Source organism: Neofelis nebulosa, chromosome 8, assembly GCF_028018385.1.
Source record: "Neofelis nebulosa isolate mNeoNeb1 chromosome 8, mNeoNeb1.pri, whole genome shotgun sequence".
NCBI classification, from domain to species: Eukaryota; Metazoa; Chordata; class Mammalia; order Carnivora; family Felidae; genus Neofelis; species Neofelis nebulosa.
This window is the reverse complement of record NC_080789.1, coordinates 83,448,984-83,475,438: the sequence shown is the minus strand read 5'-3', so window position 1 is coordinate 83,475,438 and position 26,455 is coordinate 83,448,984. Positions and strand designations below refer to the sequence as shown.

At 38.7% G+C, this 26,455-nt stretch overlaps 1 protein-coding gene across 14 annotated transcripts in view; it reads right to left on the bottom strand.

Moving 5' to 3' along the window:
• LMNTD1 (lamin tail domain containing 1) overlaps positions 1–26,455 on the bottom strand; it is a 485,471-nt gene that overhangs the window by 336,551 nt on the left and 122,465 nt on the right. For all 14 annotated transcript variants that reach the window (XM_058743304.1, XM_058743305.1, XM_058743303.1 and 11 more), the window contains one exon: positions 20,590–20,766. The gene's annotated coding sequence lies outside the window, so the exon portion shown is untranslated. The remainder of the gene's footprint in view (positions 1–20,589; positions 20,767–26,455) is intronic.

Here is a 26,455-nt window from a genome sequence, read left to right as displayed (position 1 = left end):
AGCAAAACAATCATAAAAGCCAACAAATATTGGCCATTACTAGAATTTCATCCAGTCATTAATAACCATCTAGTTCATCATCATCACATCATATGAAAATGTCACCTAAACTAAGGCTGCTCAGGTTTTCAGACTTCCATCCCATCTCATCAGGTTCCAAAAGCAATAGCAATGCCAGCAATATATGGCTTCACCATATCAAGTGACATATCCTCTCTTGCTCTGAGCCTTTTTTGAGGTGTTAATGTAACACCGGATCCCCCTCATTACATACCCATGTGTTCATTCCTTTACCCATACCTACTATTTTCCCTTCTCTCCATTTACACCCAAACTTCCACCTTTGGAAGGGACAGTAGATCTGGTCACTGTTCTGGTCCAGATTGCAAGTAGCAGTACTAGTCTAGTAAGTGCCTCCCTGTCAGTCCACACTCACTCAGATAGGGCAAGGTTACATAGATGCAAAACTGGTGGGCTTTCTTTACCACCAGGCAATATAGCTGCATTCACTGTTAATTCCAATTTTGCCAGATAGGGTAAAGACACACTCTGCTCCACCAGGCCCTTAGAAATTTTGACATATATATTAAAAATATAGTTACAGTGTCGGTTAAGCGTCCGACTTCAGCCAGGTCACAATCTCGCGGTCTGTGAGTTCGAGCCCCGCGTCAGGCTCTGAGCTGATGGCTCGGAGCCTGGAGCCTGTTTCCGATTCTGTGTCTCCCTCTCTCTCTGCCCCTCCCCCGTTCATGCTCTGTCTCTCTCTGTCCCAAAAATAAATAAAAAAACGTTGAAAAAAAAAAAATTAAAAAAAAAGAAATCATCCCTGGTTCCAGCCCTTGTAGATGCAGCCCTCTGACCACTGCATTGACTTTTTTTTTTGCCATTTTTCCCAAACCAGACTGTACATTATTATCACTTCATGATTTAAACAAACAAATATACCTGAAGCCACACCTCCAAAGAAAGGAGGACTGGGGAGCATCCATGGATCTACTTTTTTTTAAGTTTATTTATTTATTTTGAGATAGAGAGTGCATGCATGCACGCACAAGCAGGAGAGGAGCAGAGAGAGAGGGAAATAGAGAATCCTAAGCAGGCTCTGTGCTGTCAGCATGGATCCCAACGTGGGGCTCCATCCCACAATCTGTGAGATCATGACCTGAGCTGAAATCAAGAGTTGGATGCTTAACTGGCTGAGCCACCCAGGTGCACCCTGGATCTATTTTCAATAAAATAACCCCAGATAATTGTTTCATAATAAACTTCCCACCATCCCCTGGGTGGACCAATATTTGGGAATCATTTTCTAAAGAAATGGCTCTCAAGTTTTGATGCATTTAAGAATAAGTGGGGTCTCTGGTTTTTGTCTTTGGAGTCATTTTCCTATGAGATTCAAATGCCTGCCTAATGTAAGAAACCCTGGTCAAGACAAAACGTGATTGATTTGAGTTTGGTTTCCTTAGGTACCATGTACATGTATAAGAAACTGGAGGATATTTTAGACAAAATAGTAATACTAATGAAGCACTCCCATATTTGGCGAAAGTTTTAACACAAAGCAGACATTGGGTCAGTGCCCACCCTTCCTCCTTGGGCCTCTTCCAGCTGCCAATATTTGCATTTCTGGCCTGAGGACACTTCCCAGGACCAAAAGACAATCTGCCTACAAAGCTACCACGGAAAAGCCAGGATGAGCAACCTCAGAAACAGCCCTCAGAAGCAGCTCTCAACCAATGGTTCTCAGGGACTCATGTACAAATGCCCCAGCAGCCTATCTCTTCAGCAGGGTAATTCTGAGGCATGTGTTTACCCACAAGAATAAGCTCTAGTCACTCATTGTGGTAGCTGGCTTAATAATGCACCTTTAATCAGCTGCCTTCCCTTCCTTGTATTCTTTCCCTTCTCCCGTATTGGTGTCCCCTGCACCTCTAAATTGCACTCAAATCTTTATCTCAGACTCTGCTTCCACGGGATTAAATCAAAGGGTCATGACCCATTAAGTATAATGGTATCTTCAGGTTGAAAAAGTATCTTATAAATACCCCCAAATAAAACCAAAATTGCAAAGATAATGAATAAAACAGGCCAGCTTAACGACAATATTTTGTAAAGCATATTAGGAAGCAGACATTTGTTCAATTACATAATTTTGGTACCAGGAACAAAACATGGTTTGCACACACATGGAATAAAATCACAGTAAGGGCTGAAACCAAGTAAAGACAGGTCAGTCATCATTCTAGGTACAAAGCCAAAGAACGGTACAGATGGCAATAGAGGTGTCAGGTGGAAACCTGAAGAGAGGTATCAGGTTTTTTTTTTATAAGTGTGCAAATGTAAGCATGCATTTTGAAAAATCCTGGGAGACTGCAAACCCACTTCTTCTCCAGCTGACTCTAATCAGAATAATGTAATTAATAAATCATGACACATTGGTGTGCTAGAGTTGGCTCAGACCAGTTCATGAGAGCTTGAGAGCTGATAGTTAATTTCAGGTATTTTGCAAGCCAGATTACTTCATATTGTAGCTTGAAATAGTCCATGGTGGGAGTATTTATACCACAGACATGGGCAAACGCTATAAAGCAGGCTTCCTTCCTTCTGCAAGAGCCAGGTGTTAAACATTTACCATCATACCGCTGAATCATGATGTTGTCATTATTCACCTGTTTATTAGTCAATCTTACTGCAACAAGTAGAGCAAGGACTGGCAGTAGATCAAGGTTCACTTCAAGGTATGCCTTATAAAATTGTACTCGATTGTGGGGCGCCTGGGTGGCTCAGTCGGTTAAGCGTCCGACTTCAGCCAGGTCACGATCTCGCGGTCCGTGAGTTCGAGCCCCGCGTCAGGCTCTGGGCTGATGGCTCGGAGCCTGGAGCCTGTTTCCGATTCTGTGTCTCCCTCTCTCTCTGCCCCTCCCCCGTTCATGCTCTGTCTCTCTCTGTCCCAAAAATAAATTAAAAACGTTGAAAAAAAAATTGTACTCGATTGTAAGAGATGAGGAAAGATATTGCCTAGATAGGTGATCTTTACACTGGGCTTTGCTCGGGGTTACATACACAAATAGTTTTAAGGGACTAAATTTCCAAATCGTCAACTTTCATATATGCTCTTTCCAAAAACTGATTTGATGAAAATGAGGCTACCTCTCCACAGTCCTTCTCCTCTTTTATAAAAGAAAGGCATGCCTTCACACATATACACATCAAATCTTACTACTGGGCATTTCTCTGGGGTTGTAAAAGTCTCCAAGACCCCAAACAAAGGTAAACAGGGAAAGACTGGTTTGGAAGAAGACTCCTTCCATGATTGATCAAGGCATCCTAAACACAGAGAATCTCCCATCTTCCCATCTGTTAAGATGAAGCTTGCATGGAGGCACCTGCATGGCTCAATCGGTTAAGCATCCGACTTCAGCTCAGGTCACAATCTCACAGTTCGTGGGTTCAAGCCCTGCTTCAGGCTGTCTGTTGTCAGCATGGAGCCTGCTACAGATCCTCTGTCCCTCTCTCTCTGCCCCTCCCCTGCTGGTTCTCTCTCTCAAATTTAAATTTTTTTTAAAAAAGATAAAGTTTGCATTAAAAAAGAAGTTATTTTAACCTATTTTAAAATTTTTTCTGAATTCACAATAATTAACAAATACAGATCAATGATACTGATCCTTTTCAATGTAACCGGAGTACTTTACAGAACTTTATAGGACAAAAAAATCTAAAATATTTGAAAAACCCCATAGCTGTAAATTTTACATGCTTCTTTACTATTCAGGGTGCTTTATCCAGTTAGGTAATTAAAATATATTTAATCAAATCATATTGTGAAATATTTATCCAATTACAGTCAATCCTCCTCTTATTTCATTTTACAAGATGTTCAGTATTTTCTACTTCCTAGTAAAAAAAAAATGAATTTCCTTCAATTAACAATTAAAGTGAATTTAGATGTCAACTTAAAAATGACTGAGAAGGTGCATAGTTTTTAGGAAAATTCCTTTACTGGGTACTCAAGCAAAGAAGTTTGGCATTTCTATATAGCTGAGGTTAGTTTCACAGCCTTTACGCCTGGAAAGTCCAGCCTCTCCAGAGGTGCACTTGACAGGAGCAAATAAACACCCTTCCAGAATACCCAAAAGAAAAAAGAGAAAATAAATCCCTTTGAAGAATTTACTCACTGCAAATGTCCACTATAGTTGTTATTTAACAGAGAAAACAACCCTCATTGATGTTTGAAAAAGAAGTTTGTGAATAAAGAACCCATAAGACAATACTTTTTCAAAATGCTTATTTGTTTATTTTTGAGAGAGAGAGAGAGAGAGAACGTGAGTGAGGGAGGGGCAGAGAGAGAGGGAGAGAGAGAGATTCCCAAGTAGGCTCCTTGCCATCAGTGCAAAACCCAAGGCGGTGCTCAAACCCACAAACTGCAAGATCACGACCTGAGCTAAAATCAAGAGTTGGATGCTTAACCAACTGAGCCACCCAGGTGCCCAACAATACTTTCAAAGCTCTGTGATCTTTGAAAAAAATTATGTGTGTGTGTTTATTTAATTTTTTTTTTAATGTTTTTTTATTTATTTTTGGGACAGACAGAGACAGAGCTTGAACGGGGGAGGGGCAGAGAGAGAGGGAGACACAGAATTGGAAACAGGCTCCAGGCTCCGAGCCATCAGCCCATAGCCTGACGCGGGGCTCGAACTCACGGACCGCGAGATCGTGACCTGGCTGAAGTCGGACGCTTAACCGACTGCGCCACCCAGGCGCCCCATGTGTGTGTGTTTATTTAAATATATGCATGTGAATGCTGACTTGTCATTTCATTTAAGAAGAGCGGTGAGCAGAAAAAAGGAAAATCTCTGATTTCTATGAACAGTCATTAATCCACAGCCAAGAGTATATCTTATTGCTTTATTTTTTCAAGTGTACCAAAAAGTTAGCTTTTTTAAGCTCCTGTGATCTAAGTGTGCCTGATGTAAGTTCTACTACAGAGTCATACTGGATAGTAAATGTCTATATTATTCATAGTATCGAAGTAGTAAATGTGTCCCTGACATAGGCTAAACCTAGGTATTTATGAGGCACCTGCACAGTCTTTAAGAGTTCATTTTGGCAGAATACATTCAATCGTTCCTTCTAAAAGCATCTACTAAAAACAACCCTCTTTTCCTTCTTTATTAGGAATTCCAGAAGTTATGGTCTCCCATAAAGTAAAAATCATGTGGGAGTAAAATTTATATTCTTCAGGAAAGTTCCTCCCAGCATTACAGATGATGTATTTGTGGCCCTTCAATCTGTGTGGCAGCCATCTATGATGACTGTTCCAATAAAATTCTCAATTTAAGGGTAACTTATTTTGGCAACTTGACAATTACAATTAGCCAGGTTGGAAGTGTGGAGGCAAATAACACTTTCTTGATCAAGAAAACAAAAGTGTGTGTGTGTGTGTGTGTGTGTGTGTGTGTGTGTGTGTGTGTTTTATCAAAATGTAGACAATCTCAGTGGCCACTCTTATTTTTTGGCATAAACAAGTGTAAAGAATGGTAAGAAATAAACTTTCTGTTTTAGTGGAAAGAATCTATTCCTATTTCATTTTCTAGAAATGGGAGAAAGAATTTATCCTGGCCATTCATCTATTTGTGTGCGTTGGGAAACTTACTTAAAAATTCTTTTCCTTTGTAAATGTGTTCAGTAGTATTGAATTAGCTTCCACTTCTCACATTCAAGGCAGGACATCAAATGATCACTTATGTGCATGAAGGGAAATGAAAGACTTAGAAAATGCTTCGTGTCAAAATACTATATATTAAAGCCAAAGTGACCACATTTTAGAGAGCATGAGAAAGGGATACAAGTCATGAAAGATTTCAATGAAGAACTATGCATGTTCAGTCTAGAGGAAGACACTTATATATGCTTAAATGACAATCATGAAAGGGAGGAGCCATTGGTTTTGTTTATTATTGAACGATCAGATGTCATACAAGAGACTTAAGAATTACCTTCTGGACTCAGTCTCCATTGAGGACAGTTCCTGAGGCCCATTATGGAAGCTTCCACAGCCTTCTCCTTGGTGGAAGCAGATAAAAGACTCTCCTACTCCCCGCCCGCCACCCCCCCGACACACACACACACTTTTTCCTTTCCTTCTTTTTCCTTTTCTCTCTTCCTTCTTGGTAGGACTCAGCTTAGCTGCTGCACTGTATTTTTTTTTTTTATCACCTTCAGTCTGCCCAGTTACATTTTCCCCAGTTTACTGAGGAGCTTCAATTTGTTCTGGGTGTAAACAAAAACATCTTATTTCTTCCAATAAATAACTGCCTCCAAATAGTTAATATTTCTGTCGATGCTCCCCTTTTTCTCCTTGCTGATTAATGCCTTAAAAGCATTTTCAGCCACTTTCACTTATTATAACAGTCTACCTCCAGTGTTTAAGACACAGTACTATTTGTCTTGAAACTTCCAGTTGCTGAATTGAAGTATTTTTCCTTTTCTCTCTTTAGCTCAGGCTAAGGAGAATGTGTGAATGTATGTGGTGGGGACTAGAGGTGGCCCTTAGGAAGAGGTATTTCTGATCTGTTCTAGCAGGCCTCATTCCTTCCTCCTCTAGGTGCTGGCTCCTCCAGCGTTAGAGCAGTGAGAAATGAAAGAATGGGTCAATGCATCCTTATTTGATGGAGCAAAGTTGTGGTTCTCACTATTATCAATGCTGTTTCTCCAACAGCAACTTCTGTTGCTGTTTGTGTGTCTGAGAGTCAAACACTGGTGTAGAAAACATATGGGGTTCTTTGCAGGACCAGCCTTCCCGCTGCAAGATTTGCAGATTTGGGAGGGGGGCTCTGGCCACCCACTCTTAGCTCCCATCATTGGCCATCAGCCTCATGGCCTCTTGCTTCAGAGAATTCCTCTTCCAGAATATAGCCTAGCCCCATCTACTCAATTTTCATGACCTTGTCAATAGAGGAAGAACCACTGTGTCTATGCAATCTGGTCTCCTGGCCTGTTTCTTTGCAGAACTTTATCTATTTGCCCAAGGAACAACTGGCACTCAGCAGTCTAATGGGACTCAAATTTCAATGAAGAGATCCTAGTTTCTGAGTCTGTGGAAGTGGGGATGGCAGAAAAGTTCAGGCACCCCGCCCCTTCCCTTCCCCCATCTACCCACCCCCACCTTCACCCCACCCCACCCACCCCATCCCCACAAGCTGTCTTGGCAATTATCTTGAGATATCCCTTCCTTGGCCTTGGGAGGTGATAATGTATACAGTATATGGAAAGAAAAACTTCTCTCCACAAAGATAGCACCTTTTTAAAGGCAGCATTTTATCTCCAACCACCCCCCCCCAACACACACACACACACACACACACACACACACACACACACACACACACAGTTTATTTGGAGACCTTAGCTGGGAAGGGAAGGCAGGGAAGGTGGTTGGTTATAGGGCTGGTTCTCAGCACCGGCATCTCTCACTACACCCTGACATCACTTTAAATGTAGAAAATGAGGCACTTTGTGCCTTTAATCCCTCAGTAATACAAAAAGAATAATCCCATTTTTATATCCCGCTATGCATGGACTGATCTAGATAAGTCATTGAGGCAACTTCCTGACCTTAGGTTCACTTGAGAGAGGGTCCTAGACTCCTCCTTCTGCCTTGTTGGACACCCAATCTCCCTGACTTATATTTGGCACTGGTCACGCAGCTCACTGGTTCTCATCAGCCCCAGAACAGTACCTGGTATATGGGTAAATTTCTTCTAATCACAAGATATAGACCAAAACTTCCTATTAACTCAGATACTTGAATAACATAAAAATATACAACAAACTGAGGGTTGTGACCTAGGAGCAGCCTATCTACTGACAGCTAAGCTCCTCTTATCATTTTCCCAAGGACCTGTGCATATATCCTAGCTCACCTCTTCCGGAAACAGCCTTCTCTGTGTGCCCATTTTATATTACCAATCAGAACATTCTTGAATTACTCCCCCATCATTCCCCAACCCTGAGGGAAAGAACATACTGGATTCCCCTGGGTTATGGTTACTTCCTTGCTTATCAAAAAGACGCATGCTTCCCCCCAGGTGATAGATTCCTTTCGATTTCTCTGACTGTGCTATATTCTCCAAATCCCACCAAGGCAAAAGTCCAGTGACAAAGTTTTTGCAGCATTATTCTAAGTTGCACCAGAGTTAACTGTGTAGAACTATCATTTTTATAAAAATCAAAATGTACGTGTTAATGCAAGATCAACCTATGGCAAACTGCAAGGCAACTCCCCAAGGTCCTGTGCTTTGGGAACCACAGAACACAGATGCCTGTGTAGAAACTGGCATGGTTTCTATTGGAGGCAAAGCAATAGCTGAGTAGTTGCCAGAAGGGAAAAAAACCACAAGCGTCTTGAACACATAACTAATCTGTTATTTCTAACAGTATCGCCAAGGAAAAGGGGTAGGATCTCCCCTTCCCTAAGATACACTCTCCAAGAAGTCCCTGAACTTCTTTTCCCTACAATGTTTATAATAGCATTGCCCTTAGAGGTTTTATTACCAAGATTCCACGTGTTTCAAATGTGGACAGAGGAAGGAAAACAGATGAGATATATTTGTATGGAAGCAACTTTAAAACTCTGAAATTATGAAGCTGTTATAAATGAGCTTCTAAGTGAATATGACTCTTCTTCCAACCCTTTGAATTTACAGGCACAAAATTTATTTTTCCATGGCCACAGATATACAACTAGAAATAAAAGTGCACTTCAAAACATGTCTTTCTTTCCTGTAAAGATTTATGCCATGAATGAGTTATGGAGAAATAGAAGTATCTAGGAACCTCATTGCATGGCTCCACCTTCTTCCTAAATATCACAAGTCCAACATCACCCCATATCTCAATCATATTCCTAATTACAAAACACACTGAAGTTTGGAACAGATTTCTTAATTTAACTGTCTTGATAACAAATTTAGATTGCTATAACTTATTGTATCATATAGTGATTATCTCTAATTGGTGTCCTGGTACATACAAGAATTAATCTGTTCTTCTCCAATTGAATGTGTCAATAACTCCCTGGAAGTAAATTGCCCTTCATAGGAATATCTTTTTATTTTTTAATTATTATTGTTTTTTAATGTTTATTTAATTTTGAGAGAGAGAGAGAGAGAGAGAGAGAGAGAGTGCGAGCAGGGGAGGGGCAGACAGAGAGGGAGAAACAGGATCCAAAGCAGACTCCAGGCTCTGAGCTGTCAGCACAGAGCCCAAAGCAGGGCTCAAACCCACAAATCACAAGATCATGACCTGAGCCGAAGTTGGACACTTAACCAACTGAGCCACCCAGGTGCCCCAGGAATATCTATTTAAATGTTTATTTATTTATTTTTGAAGAGAGATGGGGGAGGGAGGGGCGGAGAGAGGGAGAGAGAGAATTCCAAGCAGGCTCCACACTGCCAGCACATGGCCCAACATGGAGCTCGAACCAACAGACTGAGATCACAACTTCAGCCAAAACCAAGAGTCAGTCGCTCAACTTACTGGGCCACCCATCCACCCCACCCCCTTCATAGGTGTATTTAGAAAGGGGGAAAAAACATCTTAGTCGTTAGGAATGTCTTTCCTTTTTTCCTTTCCTTTCCTTTCCTTTTTCCTTTCCTTTCCTTTCCTTTCCTTTCCTTTCCTTTCCTTTCCTTTCCTTTCCTTTCCTTTCCTTTCCTTCCCCTTTCTCTTCCCTTCCCCTTTCCTTTCCTTTCCTTTTCCCTTCTCCTCTCCTCTCCTCTTTTTCTTTTCTTTTCTTTTCTTTTCTTTTCTTTTCTTTTCTTTTCTTTTCTTTTCTTTTCTTTTCTTTTCTTTCTGTCTCCCCCACCCTCCCTCCATACCTTCCTCTCTTTTTCTTTCTTTCTATCTTTCTTTCTCCTAGGAATTTAAAGCACAAACAAGTTCAAGCAAGTCATTTTGCCTTCCTGAATCTTAATGTCATCATTCATTTAATGATTAATAAGGATAACAACGAAGATGATGATGATTATGAGATATTATAACCCAAAAGGACTGTTATACTAATGGCTGTGGAAGACTCTATAAACTATGAAATCTGATGTAGACATTAGTTACCCACAAAATCCCTCTAAAAGGACTCTGTACTCCTCCATATCACCCTGTATTATAATCAATAATAATGGTCATCTGGATGTGTATTTCCAAATATGTAGTTATGTATGCAGATTGTCACAAGTTTATCAATCATTTCTAAACACTGCCTTTAAAGTAGTGCTGTAACTGAAAGTGTGTGACACATTTTAACTAAGCTAACAACCCTCCATCTTCATCAGGTCCTACAACTCCTGTGCTGCTCAGTCATTGCTAACTGCAAACTATAAGAACTGAGTCTTACACTGCAAAAGCTATATCAGGAATTAACCAGTGAGTTCTAGGCACACAACCCTGTGTCTCCTCCAGAGAAACAGGAGGTAAAAATAACATCAATAAACTGCTCCATGGAGCCCTTACAATGCCGGGTACAATGCTAAAGGCTTTCCATATACTTCTTACTTCACTCTCCTGACAGCCCTATGAGCTAAGTATTACTTTCCTCATTTTTGAGATGAGAAATTCTTATTTTCTAATAAGAAAAGAGCAGGGACTGGAACTCATGATTGCTTCAACTTGGTTCACCCAGTAGATGGGGTTGGGTCCTTCAAAGCAGAGTTTAGGGTAACATCAACCTATTAGTTTATCAGGCCTGAAGATAATGGTTTTGCTTGGGCTTTCGCCTCTTTTCTCACCTCCAACTAGGAAAGAAAGAAAATAAAACATAAAGCAGGTTCCTAGAAATTTTTTTCTGTTCTAGATCAAGGTTCTTAAAGTTGGATCAGGGGGTACTTCACAGTCCTAGCTCTAAAGGGAATGTGGGACAACCTTCCAGATTTAGTTTGTTTTGACTCTCCTTAACACTGAGATGTATGCACATTGAAGCTCCCTCATGAATATGTAAGAAGCATATATTCTCCTGAACACAAGCATCCAAATGCATTAGCAGCTAATGCTGCATTCCCTAGGAACCTTTTGAAAATCTGCCTGATGTTAGAGTAAAGGGTCTTTTTTCCTTCTGCAACACCCCAATTTTAACAGCCTCTGATGTATTTTTGTTTTTACATTTTCTTCCATAAATGAGAAGAATTTCAAAGAGTGAGTGACAGTTGAGGCAAATCTCAGCTTGTCAAGGATGATTTCCCTGCACAGGGCAGCTGGTGAAACTGACTTCTGCTCTCATGGAGCTAAATCCTGCACCAGCGGATACACAATTAAGTGCAGCATCATTCATTCCAGGCTGTCAGAAAGAAATACACAGAGGCATCATCATATTCCTGTGCCCGACAAAGTAGAATATATGCTAATGACCAAATGTGATATAAGATGAAGCCACAGGATCAGGGAAATTTAGAATGAATGCCTAGATGAGGTTTATTTTTTCCATCACTCAGGCAGGAGTCCCATTTGCCTAGACATAACAGATAACATTTACCTATTACTGTGTGACAAACTGCCACAAACTAGCAACTTAAAATAGTGTCCATTTATTATTTCACAGTTCTGTGGGTTGAAAAGTCTGGTGGTCTTGGCTGGATCTACAAGGCCAAGGTCAAAGTGTCAGCTGCGCTAAGCTCGCATCTGGATGCTCTGAGGAGGAATCTGTTCCCAAGTGCATTCAGATTGTTGGCAAAACACAGCTCCTTGTTATCATAGGATGGAGACCTCCATCTCCTTGCTAGCTGTCGGCCCAAGATGGCTCTCAGTTTCTAGAGACAACACACATTCTTCATCATGTGGTTCCTCCATCTTTAAGCCAATAATAGCACATGAAATCCTTCTTGTATCTTTATTTTTGTTAATATATTTTTTTAAGTTTATTTATTTATTTTGAGAGAGCACGAGTGGAGAAAGGGCAGAGAGAGAGGGAGAGAGAGAATCCCAAGCAGGCTTTGCACAGTCACCATGGACCCTGATATGGGGCTCAAACTCACCAAACTGTGAGATCATGACCTGAGCCAAAACCAAGAGTCAGACACTTAACCAACTGAGCCACTCAGGCGCCCCTTCTGGTCTTGAATCTCTTTGTCTTTCTTTTATGCCATTTTTAGGAGAAAGCTCCCTGCTTTTAAGGGTTCATGCAGTTAGATTAGTTGTACCTGAATAACCTCTCTCTTAAAAGGTTAACTCTGCCATATAATATACCATTTCCAGAGGTTCTGTGGATTCTTGGGTGACCATTTTAGAATTCTGCCTACCACACCTAGCAAGCAGAACTAATAATATTGTTAGACTTGTATCCTCAAAAGATTGAGATATTATAAGTACAGCCAGAAACTGTTAGAAATAACATTGACAATCATGTCTAACTTTCTGGACATGGAAGTGTCAAGTTTAAAAGTTTAGACTGACATGATAAAGACTCAGTGTCCTTTGAAGAATGTTGCAACATTACTTTAGCAACCAATTTTCCTTACTACATAGTTCTAGGAGACACTAAAATATACAAACTTGCCTTACAAAAAATAAGAAACCATAGCTGTCCTGCCAACCCTACATCTTTAATTCAGCAACCCCTTGATATCCTCTCCTTTATTCGCAGCCATTGGCTTTGAGCCATCTTGCCCTCCATCCCCTAACCCCCAGTTCCTGAGCCTTTAGCATCGTTTCCGTTAACTACCTTCTATGACCTATCGGGCTCCACTAGAGCTAACCGCTATAGCTCTTCCCTAACCAGGTCTGCATTGCTTCCGGCCATTCTGTGAGCAATTTGTCGGGAGCTCCCTCACTCTCTGCCAAGCCAAGTGGCTCCTGTGATTGACTTCTCTCAGCATCACACCACCTACCAAGGAAACCTGTCCTTTCCTCAAAGAACAACTGCTTCTTCCCTGGCTAAACTTGTAACTTTCAAAGTCCTTTTGTTTTCCATCCTGTTTTCATGCACTTTGTTCTTCCATTTACACATAATAAAAATACAACATTTATTATTTATGTTACTAAATTGCTTATTTAAAATGACTTATGTCTCCTTTATATTTAGGTCAATATTTTGTCTTGGATTAGGCACACTTGCAGGTGGGCAAGGTACTAGCAAGTGTTAAAATGCTTTGGGAAGGGGGCGCCCGGGTGTCTCAGTCAGTTAAGCGTCGACTTTGGCTCAGGTCATGATCTCATGGTTTGTGAGTTCAAGCTCCACATCGGGCTCTCTGCTATCAGCACAGAGCCTGCTTCAGATACTGTGTCCCCCTCTCTCTGCTCCTCCCCTGCTCATGCTCTCTCTTTCTCTCTCAAAAATAAATAAGCATTTTAAAAAATGCTTTGTGAAATATCAGTGATGATGACTTTCATGGTATTGAGATGTTCTGGGGAGATATCCCCAATTTAATGCCTATATATCACCCAAATGCCAAGACCTATAAGGTTAAGATGATCCCAGGTTTATAAATGGTAAATTGACAGCCACATTGTTGGAAATTGAGAGGTTAATAGAAGTAAGAATTTTAAGGTGACTTTTCCTGTTTAACTGGAACAAAAGTTGCTCCTAACTAGTTTCCTGTAAGCACATTCCCTGGCTCCTATATCTCAGAGGCCAATGTCAGAATGTTTTTTCTGGTTATTAAACATGTATTTTTTGATTTTGATTTTGATTAATAATTGATATATTCATGCAAGTAAAATAAAGTGTTTTTCCTTAGTCACTGCATTCAATTTAAAACAAAGTGTTGACCTATCATGGTTTCCTAAGCTGAAATGCAAGCCTTGTGAAATTCCATTTTTTTTTAATGAGTAAACTTTATCAAAGCAGAAAACCTTGCTTCAAAAATAAATTTTGGAAATCTAAATGTAAGCATAATTTTATCAACTTCTAAAAATAAAAATATTCTAAGTATTCTTGGACACAGGCCGAAAATTATTTTTAACGTCATTTAAAATGTTTTATTTCTTTTCCCTCTATGTCATTAGGTAAGTTGTCCCTGATTCCAGGTAACAAAAATGAAGCAGTATGACAATTGAGGAAATCATTTCCTGATAATATCATATCAATTTCCTGATTAAGATTATCATAATCAACTTGGGTAGCAGGCACGTGGAAACCTTCAAAGGTAGGAGAGAAGGATTTTCATTCACCAGCAATGTCATTACCAGACCTTTGCCCTGGACTTCACCCTGCAGAATCCCTGTCAGGTCTTTTTCCTGCCTACTAGATCCAAAATAAAGCTTTGCAGCCAAAATATTCAGTGACAGATGGCTCATTTCATTGCTGTAATGTTACCCTTTGGGTCTCTGAGGGAATGGTTCCAGGAATAGAAAGCAGGGCAAACATAGGAGTGGATTTATAACAAAATCTAACACAATCAGGGTTTCTCCAGTCACTGATGGAGAAATTCTTCTTATTCAACAACATGAGTGGCCCCTCTTCTATGTATGGCAATTAGTGCATAGACGGAGGAATGGGTCCAATCCTTGCTCTCACCCTGACAAGTTCAATGATTTTGAGCCTGCTCCTTAATTTCCTCATAAGTAAAATGAGCATCATAATAGAAGTTAGCAAAGGCAACAAAAGCAAAAATAAACATGTGGAACTACATCAAACTAAAAAGCTTCCACACAACGAAGAAAACTATCAACAAAATGAAAAGGCAACCCACTGAGTGACAAAATATTTGCAAATCATGTGTCCAGTAAGGAGTTAATATTGAAAATATATAAAGAACTCATACAACTCAACAGAAATAAAAAATCTTAGCCTTAGTTAAGAACTCAATAAATGGTACTTAACATTTTCTTCCCCATCTTTGATTAATTCGTTTTTGTATTAAAGAACAATGCATAACAGAACATAAAACAAGAGGCACAACATAGGAAACCTATTAATGGAAATGACAGTTTATTAATATTCTTATTTCAGAATGGACTTAAGACTAAATAAGACTAAAGTTAGCATTCTACTGTGTTATTATAAAATGGGGGTAGAGGGGTTGTTCCCACTGAAAGAGGCCTTAAGAGAATTAGTTATTCTTTCCACTGCTGAGATCTCTAAGGCTATGGAAGATTGTGACTTATTTCTAGTCATGTCTAAGAAGCTGTCTTGGTAAAATGTCTTACAGTGCTCATTAGAATTGGTTCTAAATTTCATTTTTTAGTTGCTTCCTTTATTGTGAAAAGGGATGTACTTTTTCCATCACATGCATTTATAAAGTTAGAATTCATGAAGATTCTGGGTCTTTTTTGTTTTTTGTGGTTTTTTTTCCCCCTAACTTGGCATATCCCCATATTTTCCCTAAGTTCTGTATTTATATTGCTATTTTCCAGGTTGTCCTGGTATCGTTGCTTCACCATTTGGCACTGGGATCAACATAACATAGTTTTACCATCATTATCCAAACAGCACCACGCCATCTGAATGTATTTCACAACTGCCATCCTCTGTTCCATGCCTATGGGTCTGCTTTCACATCCTGTTACCCCTCCATCTGCTCCTAAAGAATGCCATAAGGGGGGCGCCTGGGTGGCGCAGTCGGTTAAGCGTCCGACTTCAGCCAGGTCACGATCTCGTGGTCCGTGAGTTCGAGCCCCGCGTCAGGCTCTGGGCTGATGGCTCGGAGCCTGGAGCCTGTTTCCGATTCTGTGTCTCCCTCTCTCTCTGCCCCTCCCCCATTCATGCTCTGTCTCTCTCTGTCCCAAAAATAAATAAAAAAATAAAAAAAAAACACGTTGAAAAAAAAAAAGAATGCCATAAGGGAGTGATGGTGCTTCATAAAGAGTTTTAAGATCTTGACCTTCATTTGAGTTTAGTCACTGCGTATCACTAGATTCCTACCTAACTTCCTTTCTTCAAGATTCTTTCCAAACTGAAAGTAACACCAAGTGAATCAGATTCACATTTTCAAAAGCTCACAAGCTTTCTCTCTAATTATGATTGATTTGGGCCTAATGCCATTTATAGTTAATCATAAAGTACCAGAATCTTTACATATTTTACTTTTATTATTATGATATCCTCATGTGTTAATAAGTGCTATTATCCCCATTTTATAGATGTGGAAACCAAGAATTGGGGAATTTAAGTAACTTCCCCAAGAGTCTACAGTAAGTGACTGCCTTTCCCACTAAGCCAAGATGTCTAAAAGAGTCCTTTGAAGCACATAACAATTGTTCTCAATTGTTACTATGTATGAAAGTTATCTGACATGTTTATTAAAAGTGTATCCCATAGTTCATCCCCTAAATTTCAGGCTCCATCCTCCAGATTCCAATTCAGTGGGTGGATCCAGGCTCTGCCTTTCTACAAACTCTCTGGGAGGTTCTGATATAGGCCATCTGTGCAGCACACCCGGCTCAGGAGAGACACAGCCTGACTCTGCATTCCCAGCTATGTACCAGCCCCTAATGAAGCATCACCACATTTCCTGCTTTTCTTCTCCTGAAAGCCATAAAATAACCGAGTGCTGAGATTTACTTTTATAACAAAACTGAAGCTGAACAGGGTTTTCCAGAATTCAGGTTTTGTTGGGAGGCAGAATTGTAGCCTGCGGATCAATAAAACTGGCTTCTTTGTCTCTTTCCTTTACTGACTTCTTGCATGTCACTTGATAAAATAACCTCATTGTGTCTCCATCTTCTCTTCTGTAAATGAAATGTGAAAATTCATGTCCAGTACTCACCTAAAAGACCACTAAAGAGGAAAACTGACTGCTGGAGAAGCATGAAAAGCTCCTGGTAAAGAGCATGATCTGAGTCCTCAAGATTCAGTTATTCTCTTATCCAAGAGGGGTGTGCTGATTTTATCATGACTGACACTTATTTCACAGAACATGAGGGCTAAAACATTTTGTTCGCATTTGTGAGACTGGGGTGTAGTACTATGCAATCAGCAGATTTTGAGTTCTTGGAAAAGTTGTTTTAAGTCTATGTACCTCATTTTTTTCATGTATGAAACAGGAAGACATAATAATATCAACTTCATGGGGTGTTGAGTTCTGTCACTTCTTGATTTGCATAAATGAGCTTTGATGAATTACTCAGCCTAAATATTTTCATCCTCAATAGTCTAGCTTCAAGCTATTGATAACATCAGTATATTCACTCTTATGTCCCTGCTCTATGCTTTGAGATACTAGGTTTTACAGAAAACAAATGTGACACTGTCCCTGCTCTTAGGAAAGTTACTCTCAAGTAGATGAGACAATCTATTGTGGTACCTAAAACAAATGATTTGACAGGATTTTCACAATGGGGAGAAAGGGAGGAAAGCTAGATACAGAAAAGTATACAGAATATGATGTTAGGTTGGTTTTTTTTTTAAGTTTCTTTATTTTAGAGAAAGAGAGAGAGAGACAGAGTGAAAGTAGGGGGACAGGGAGACACAGAATCTGAAGCAGGCTCCAGGCTCTGAGCTGTCAACACAGAGCCCATCGCCAGGCTAGAACCCACAAACTGAGAGATCACGACCGGAGCGGAAGTCAGACGCTTAACTGACTAAGCCACCCAGACACCCTTGACCTTAGTTTTTTTTTTTTTTTTAATTTTTTTTTTCAACGTTTTTTATTTATTTTTGGGACAGAGAGAGACAGAGCATGAATGGGGGAGGGGCAGAGAGAGAGGGAGACACAGAATCGGAAACAGGCTCCAGGCTCCGAGCCATCAGCCCAGAGCCTGACGCGGGGCTCGAACTCACGGACCGCGAGATCGTGACCTGGCTGAAGTCGGACGCTTAACCGACTGCGCCACCCAGGCGCCCCTGACCTTAGTTTTTAAAAACAAATTTAAAACAATTACCAATTTCTCTATAGCTTTGTATATATCTGTTATACATACATATATAAAATATATGTATATATATTTACATAATATATAATTTACTAAATATACATAAACATATATATCATTAATGTAAGTAAGATATTTTGGAGAGAGAATAAAGAAAATAAAGGAATAAAGAAAAGGAAGGAAACATAAAAGAAACATAAGTAAGTAATAAACAGTTTTAAAAATACATAGATATCCGTGATAAAAAGAGCGTATATGATATGATCTCATCTAAGTAAATTTGCATCTGTGTGTGTGTATATATATGAGACTCATGAAAACATAGACAAAACACTAACAGTGGCTATTTCAAGGTAGTGAGATTTAAGTGATCTTAACTCTTTTTCTATATCTATATATGTATATATATTTATATTTTAATATATATTAATTACTATATAAATATGTTAAATGTAGTTTATTTTAATATATATCAAAATATATTAATATGTCAATATATTTGAAATAAATATTTTATATATATTTTATATTATATATATTTATATATTTTTCTATTTTTTATAATGACATGTTATTTATAATAACTGAAAACATGTTAGAGACAAGAGACTGTCAAAGTATTTATTATTGTACATGATGTATTGTTTTACTTTGTCTTTTCAAATGGTCTCTAAAATGTATGAAATACTTTGAAATGAGAAAAATGATATTCTTTAAAGAGGTATTCTCAGTAGTAATAAAATGCTGTGGAAAAAGGATACTCTCAAGAGAAGGCCAAGGCTGCTTTAGTATCCAAATAAGCCAAAGTGCTAGTTTTGCCAAAAGAAATTCAAGTCACTGAACTTGTCTTTTTCTTCTTTTTTTTCCTTCATAAGTGTTTTGAATTAAGTAAACTTAGATTTGTTCAAATAATCTATTTTTAAAAATTTTATGGTATGGTTTTACTTATGTTTTTCCAACTCATTATCATTTTCTACAACTCAACATGTCCCAAGCTGAACTTATTACTTCCTTTCTGCCTCAAGTTACTTCTGTTCCTGTTTCCTTTTTTAAGAGGTATGTCACCACGTTTATCCAAGTCACCCAAACCGGATATCTGGGAGTCACCTTGGATTTCTCCCTCTGCATCCAATGAGTCAAGCATTTTTATAGATGCTACATCCATCAGATCTCTCCTTATCACATCTTTTCTCCATAGCTGCTGTCCTCATTGGTCCTACCCAGATTGTAGCAATTATCTCTAAATTAGTCTCCTTATCTCCACTTTGAAAATTTGATCAAGCAGAAGAATGTCAAAACTTCTTTACGTGCTATGCAAACGGATGTGAATTGTTTGCCTATTTTCAACTCCTTCAGTGAAACACTCTCTCCCCAAAACATGCTGTCTTGGGGACTGTCAGTCACAATATTCTCACTCCCCATGATATTACAAGCCAGGCAGTGGCAGCTTCGTCCCCCTTGGCTCAATGACTAGTTCAGGGATGACCTTATGATAAGTAGGGTCAGACATTCTGTCCCAGGACTTTTCTACTACAGGTAGAAGAAAAACTCTCTCTTGCTTTTGGCAAACCACAGATTAATTAATTGCTGTAAGACTTATTTCTTCGAAGCTTTCTAGGAGAACATGTTCGAATAGTGTAAAGACATGGAGAAAACCAATTCTTTTACTTATCCTATAAGTAGGCAAAGATTTTCATCTGGTTTTAGAACCAATTCCAATGTTAATAAGGTAACCAGGTTAGTGGTGATTTAAGATTTCTCCTTTATTATCAGTGTGATGGTTCCAAAAATTAATTAATTCCAATTTCTAATTTCAACCAGACTATAAATGCCATTATTTTTTAATCATCCCACATTATAGAATTACCATAGCAATTTTCTATTTTTTTGTTCTTTTATTGATTAAAAACATGCATAAAAAATACACAAAGTGTATAGTTTAATAAATCTTCACAATTAAATACAATTTTGCTACTGCATATATATTTTATGCACATAAAATTTTTTTAGGATGTTTAAGGTCAGGACCGTGTTTTCATTTTTCTCAACATCTGGTTCAATCCCAGGCCTAATGATAATGCCACTATTGATGTGACTGTAGCTTACCTACCAGACATTTTACACCCAGAAGCTATCAGGTAAAAGGGTAGAAAGGCTACTCCAGCACATTCATCTGACAATAATTCTGTCAACAGCTAACAATTATCAGGTGCTTATAGGTACTATTGCCATAGTTTTACAGATTAGCAAACTGTGCTAGATGGAGATTTAAAAAGTGACTGAGATCAAATAGCCAGTAAGTTGAAGAGCAAGACCCCAAGAAAAAAAAATTCCCATGATATAAATTAAGCCCCCGGGGTGCCTACGTGGGTCGGTAGGTTAAGTGTCCAACTTTGGCTCAGGTCATGATCTCACAATTCATGGGTTTGGGCCCTGCACTGGGCTCTGTGCTGACAGCTCAGAGCCTGGAGTCTGTTCTGTGTCTCTCTCTCTTGTTCTGCTCCTCCTCCACTCATGCTCTCTCTCTTTATCTCTCAAAAATAAAATACTTAAAAATTTTTTAAAAAAAATTTAAGACACTGAGGTCTTCCACTATGGTAATTACCTTTTTCACTGAGATGAAAAAAAACTTAGCAATTTTTCTAAAGACCAAGAGACAGAGTACCATTTTCTTTAGTAAACATTAGCAATGATTCAGCCTTGGAGGAGGGAGGCAGTTGAGTGAACTCTAATAGCATTTAAAATTCTGCAAAAAAGACAAGCAAGAGCACATGTAAAAATTAGACTTACTTTTTTTATTATAGGCGTCTTGCATTTCTTCCTGGATTCAGATCACCTCTGAAGCACTGACTTCTTTTCCAGACTGTTGCTTTTTTGGAATCGGTGGAATCCTTAATTTGGGTTCTCTTCCTAATGGATGGGATGATGCTTCTGAGTGGCCAGGCTATCTATGATCTCTTGAAATGCCTGTAATTTTATTGTAAGAAGATAAATGAGACAGTCAGATTGTCTTTGAGGCCATTGAGAAAATCCCAACCAACCAAACAAACAAACAAAAACAAAACTCACAAAATCATTTACCCAAATTGCTTAAGGTGAAGAAATTCTTAAGATTCCTTAAGATATGTTAGAAAAAGAGAGAGTGTTCCAAGATGGCAGCATAAAAAGACCCTGAACCTACCTCATCCAATAGACACACCAAATCTACAACTACATATAGAATAATTCCCACTGAAAAAAAACTCGGAAAACTAGCTGAACAGCTTCCTCCACAACAACAGATAAAAGGGCTAGGAGAAGGGTAAGGAGGAAGAGGGATAGGAAAGGAAGAGAGGAAATCTTTCCAAACCTACATACGGCAGCACAAACTAGGGAAGGATCTCATAGACCAGAACCTCTCCTTGAAAAGTGAAGCATTTGTGCCCACCCCATATTGGGCATCCTAACCCTTGGGACCTGCACCAGAGAGGAGGTACAAGGAATGTTTGGCTTTTGAAATCAATGAGGTTTACATTCAGGGGACCCGGGGGACTGTGGGAATCTGAGATACTCCTTTTGAGGACCTCCTAGGCAGCCTCACTCATTCCAAGAAGCAGGGAAAACACAGCAGTTTGAGAGGTGACTGAATTATCTGTGAAGGTGATTCAGTTGCTAATTTTAAAGCATCTGTCAGACATATATTAATTGATGAGGGAGTGTAAGGCAAGCTGAGGGCAAAGTACAAACTAACAACAAACCCCCCCCCCCAACCCAGGTGGGATATGTGTGATATTTCTTAGGTACTCCTGGCTGCCTAAAAACAAAGAAAAGGACAGAAAACAAATGGTTAAACTGATAGAGTATCCATCAGTTTACAAATATCTTAGTAAATTACAAAAAGGCAATCTTATCAATAGCCTAATCTCCAGGAACTCCCCACTATCTTAATGACAATGCTTTGCTAGAAGGAAAAAATAACCTTAGCTTAACAATAGTGAGGCCTCCAGCAATCTGTGTCATTAGTATATGGAAATCCCTTTAAGAAAACTCCTTTTGACTTTATCTCCTCCAACTCCACAGTATATAAGCAGTCACTCTTCACAACCTCAGTGCAGCTCTTTCTGCCCACAAGTCCTGTTCCTGTGCTTTAATAAAATCACTTCTTTTGCACCAAAGATTTCCTTAAGAATTCTTTCTTGGGGCACCTGGGTGGCTCAGTCTGTTAAGTGTCTGACTTTGGCTCAGGTCATGATCTCATGGTTCATGGGTTGGAACTCTTTGCTGACAGCTCAGAGCCTGGAGTCTGTTTCCGATTCTGTGTCTCTGCCCCTCCCCTGCTCATGCTCTGTCTCTTAAAAATAAATAAACGTTAAAAAAAATTTTAAGAATTCTTTTTTCTCTGTCATCTCCAAAGAACCCCCACCACCACTTCAAAACTCCATCATTAATTAGTTAGTGAAGGCACTAGAGAGTGACATTTTTTTGCACTCTCTCTGCCTTGCTAACACAGGCAGACACACATGGACACAACCTTGACGTCTTGCCCCTAGAGCTCATCCTGGTCCTCACTAAAGCCATAGGCATACTCTGCCCCTAGCACTCTTATCTGGCATCACTAAAACTGCAAGCATGCCCTGCCCCCAACACTCTTTCCTGAACTCGATAAAGCCACAGGCAACCACAGCCCCACTAAAGCTGGTGGGGAGATCAATCCACACAGTAGAGGTGTTTTGATTGTCTGGTTCTGGTGGCCAAAGGAGCTTGTGCTTCTTGACCTAAAGGGACTGTAACAATTAGAAAGACATTTATGGGCAAGATACCACACCTAGGATGCTACACAGGCAGCACACTGAAACAATATCCCCAGTCTACATGAAAAAGGCCCACTTAATTGTCCTGGATCTTCAACCTGACTGATAAGATTCAGGTTTTCCACATATCTAAAGACTACAGAATTGCTCTGACAGAATGTAGACAAGGACATACCATCTGTGCACCCTCCCTTGGCCTCACCACAGCTCACTGGTACCCCCCATAAAGCAGCTTAAACACTTGTCTGAAGCCCTGATTCTTGCAAATGTTATTCAGGGGACACGTCCAGATCTCCTAGTCCAGAGGTCAGCATCTATAATTGAGATCCCACAGGACTATATATATTTATAGCACACTTTAAAAGTTGTTGTCTGAGGATCTGGCTTCTAATCAGCCTGAATCTAGGTACTGACTGAGATCACTCCCTTTGGAACAGTGACAGTTTCTGGCACACGCTCAACAACTGGGACCTGTAAAGAATAAATCAGGCTACTCGTTAGGCTGCTCAGGCGATCCCAAAGGTTTGACAGGCAACCGAGAGTGAGGAAAGAGTTAAAAGACAAGGTCCATCTACTACACAAGGACACTTTTTCAACTAGGAGAGGTAGCTGTTTCACCTAACATATGGAAACAAACATAGAGAATCAAGCAAAATGAAAAAGCAGGAATATGTTCCAAATGAAAGAACAAGATAACCTCAGAAAAGACCTTGATGAAACAGAGATAAGTATTCTACTTATAAAGACTTTAAAGCAATGGTCATAAAGATGCTCACCAAATTCAGGAGAATAATGATGAACATAGTAAGAACTTCAATAAGTGACAGAAAACATAAGAAAGTACCAGACAGAAGTCACAGAGGTGAAGGGTACAATAACTGAACTGAAAAACACACTAGTGGGGTTCCACAGGAGATGAGATGAAGCAGAAAAAAGGGTCAGAGACCTAGAAGACAGGACTGTGGAACTTACCCAAACAGAGCACATCAATGACAAAAAAGAATTTCAGAAGTGAAGATAACTTAAGAGACCTATGAAATAACATCAAGCAGAATAACATTGGCATCATAGGTGTCTCAGAAGGAAAAAAAGAGAAAGGGGAAGAAAACTTACTTGAAGATGCAATGGCTAAAAATTTCCCTTCCCTGGGGAAGGAAGCAGACATTCAGGTACAGGAAGCCCAGAGAGTTCTAAAAAAGATAAATCCAAAGAGATTCACACCAAGACACATCATAATTAAAATGCCAAAATTTAAAGATGAAGAAAGAATCTTAAATGGAGCTAGAGAAAAACAACTTGGCATATACAAGAGAATCCCCATAAGACTACTAACTGATTTTTCAAAAGAAACTCTGCAAGCCAGAAGGGAGTGGCATAATATATTCAAAGTGCTGAAAGAAAAGAACTTCCAATCAAGAATACTCTATCTGGGAATGGTATTATTCAGAACTGAAAGACAGATCAAAAGATTTCTAGGCAAGCAAGAGGTAAAGTACATCACCACTAAGCCAGCTTTATAAGAAATGTACAAGGGTCTTCTTTAACCTGAAAGAAAAGGTACTAGCTGATAACAACAACAACAAAATTACCAAAGTTAGGATCTCGCTGGTAAAGGTACATACAAAAGTAGTGGATTAACCATTTATAATGCTAGTATGAAGGTTAAAAAACAAAAGTAGTAAAATCAATTTTAACTATAATAGTCAGTTAAAGGATAAACAAAATTAAAAAAATGTAAAATATGATACCAAGAACACAAAATATGCAGGGATGAGTAGCAAAAAAAAGTAGAATTTTTTGGAATCATTCATATTTAAGTTGCTACCGACTTAAAGGAGACTATTGTATATGAACCTCATGATAACCACAAAGCAAAACATACAGTAGATACAAAAAATATAATAAGAAAGGAATCTAAATGTAACAGTAAAGAAATTCATAAAACCACAAGAGAAGTGAGCACGAGAAGAAGAAAGGAGCAGAGAGGAACTACAAAACCACCAGAAAACAATGAACAAAATGTCAACAAGTACATACCTATCAATAATTACTTTAAATGTAAAGGGACTAAATTTTCTAATCAAAGATATAGAGTAGTTGAATGGATTAAAAAAAAAAAGCAAACAAACAAAACTCATTATGTGTCCACAAGAGACTCACATCACATCTAAAAATACACATACACTGAAAATTAAGAGATGGAAGGTTTTCCACACAAAAGGAAATTTTTAAAAAGCTGAAAGTTATACTTATATCAAGCAAAATACTTTAAAACAAAGACTAATAAAAGACAAAGTAGAGCATTACTTAATGATAAAAGGGTAAATCCAAAAAAAGAATACAATATTTGTAAATATTTACATTCCCAACCTAGGAGTAAATAAATATATAAAGCAAATATTAACAGATGTAAGGGGGGAAATTGGCAACAATACAATAATAGTAGGGGACTTTAACACCCCCACTTACATGGATGGATAAGTCTATATGGATACAGTAATTAATAAGGAAATATCAACCTTAAAACACATTAGATCAGATGGACTTAATAAATATATACAGATAATTCCATCCAAAAGCAGCAAAATACACATTCTTCTCAAGTGTATATGGAACATTCTCCAGGATATATCACATGTTAGACCACAAAACAAATCTCAATAAATTTAAGGAGACTGAAATCATATGAAGCATCTTTTTTGATCACATGATATAAAACTAGAAATCAATTACAATAAGAAAACTAAAAAAATCACAAATACATGAAGATTACACAACATAGTACTGAACAACCAATGGGTCAATGAAGAAATCAAAAGGAAAATTAAAAAATACCTCAAGACAAAAGAAAATGGAAATACAACAACACAAAATCTATGGATGCAGCAAAAACAGTTCTTTTCTTTAAAATTTTTTTTAATGTTTATTTTTGAGAGAGAGACACAATATGAGCAAGGGAAGGCAGAGAGAGAGGGAGACAAAGAATACAAAGCAGGCTCCAGGCTCTGAGCTGTTAGCACAGAGCACAACATGGGGCTCAAACTCACAAACCATGAGATCATGACCTGAGGCAAAGTGGGACTCTTGACTGACTGAACCATCCAGGGGCCCTGCAGCAGAACCAGTTCTCAGAGGGAAATTCAGAGCAAGAAATAAAAAAAAAAAAAAAAAAAGCTCAAGAAGTAAGAAATAAGCTCAAGAACTAAGAAAAAACTCAAATGAACAATCTAACTGTATACCTAAAGGAGTTAAAAGCAGTAGAAGGAAAGAAATAATAAAGCTTTGAGTGGAAATAAATGAAATAGAGATTTAAAAACAATAGAAAAGATCAATAAAACTAAGAGCTACTTCTTTGAAAGGATGAAAAAAACTGACAAACCCTTAGGTAGACTCACCAAGGGGAAGAGAGGTGTCAAATAAGTAAACTTAGAAATGAAAGAGAAGTTACAAAGATACCACAGAAATATAAAAAATCATAAGAGACTTACTGTGAATAATTATATGCCAACAATTGTACAATACAGAAAAATGAATAAATTCCTAGAAATTATGATTCTTCAAAAAATTAATAAATTCCTAGAAATATACAATCTTTATAGTTGTTTATGAATCATGAAGAAATACAAAGTCTGAATAGACTGTGACTAGTAAGGCAATTGAATCAATAATAAAAAACCTCCCAAAAAACAAAAGTCCAGGACCAGACAGCTTAATTGGTGAATTCCAGAAAACTTCCAAAGAAGATTTAATACCGATCCTTCTCAAACTCTTCCAAAAAATTGAAAAGGAGGAAATTCATCCAAATTCGTTTTATGAGGCCAGCATTACCCTGATACCAAAACCAAACAAGAAAACTACAAGAAAAG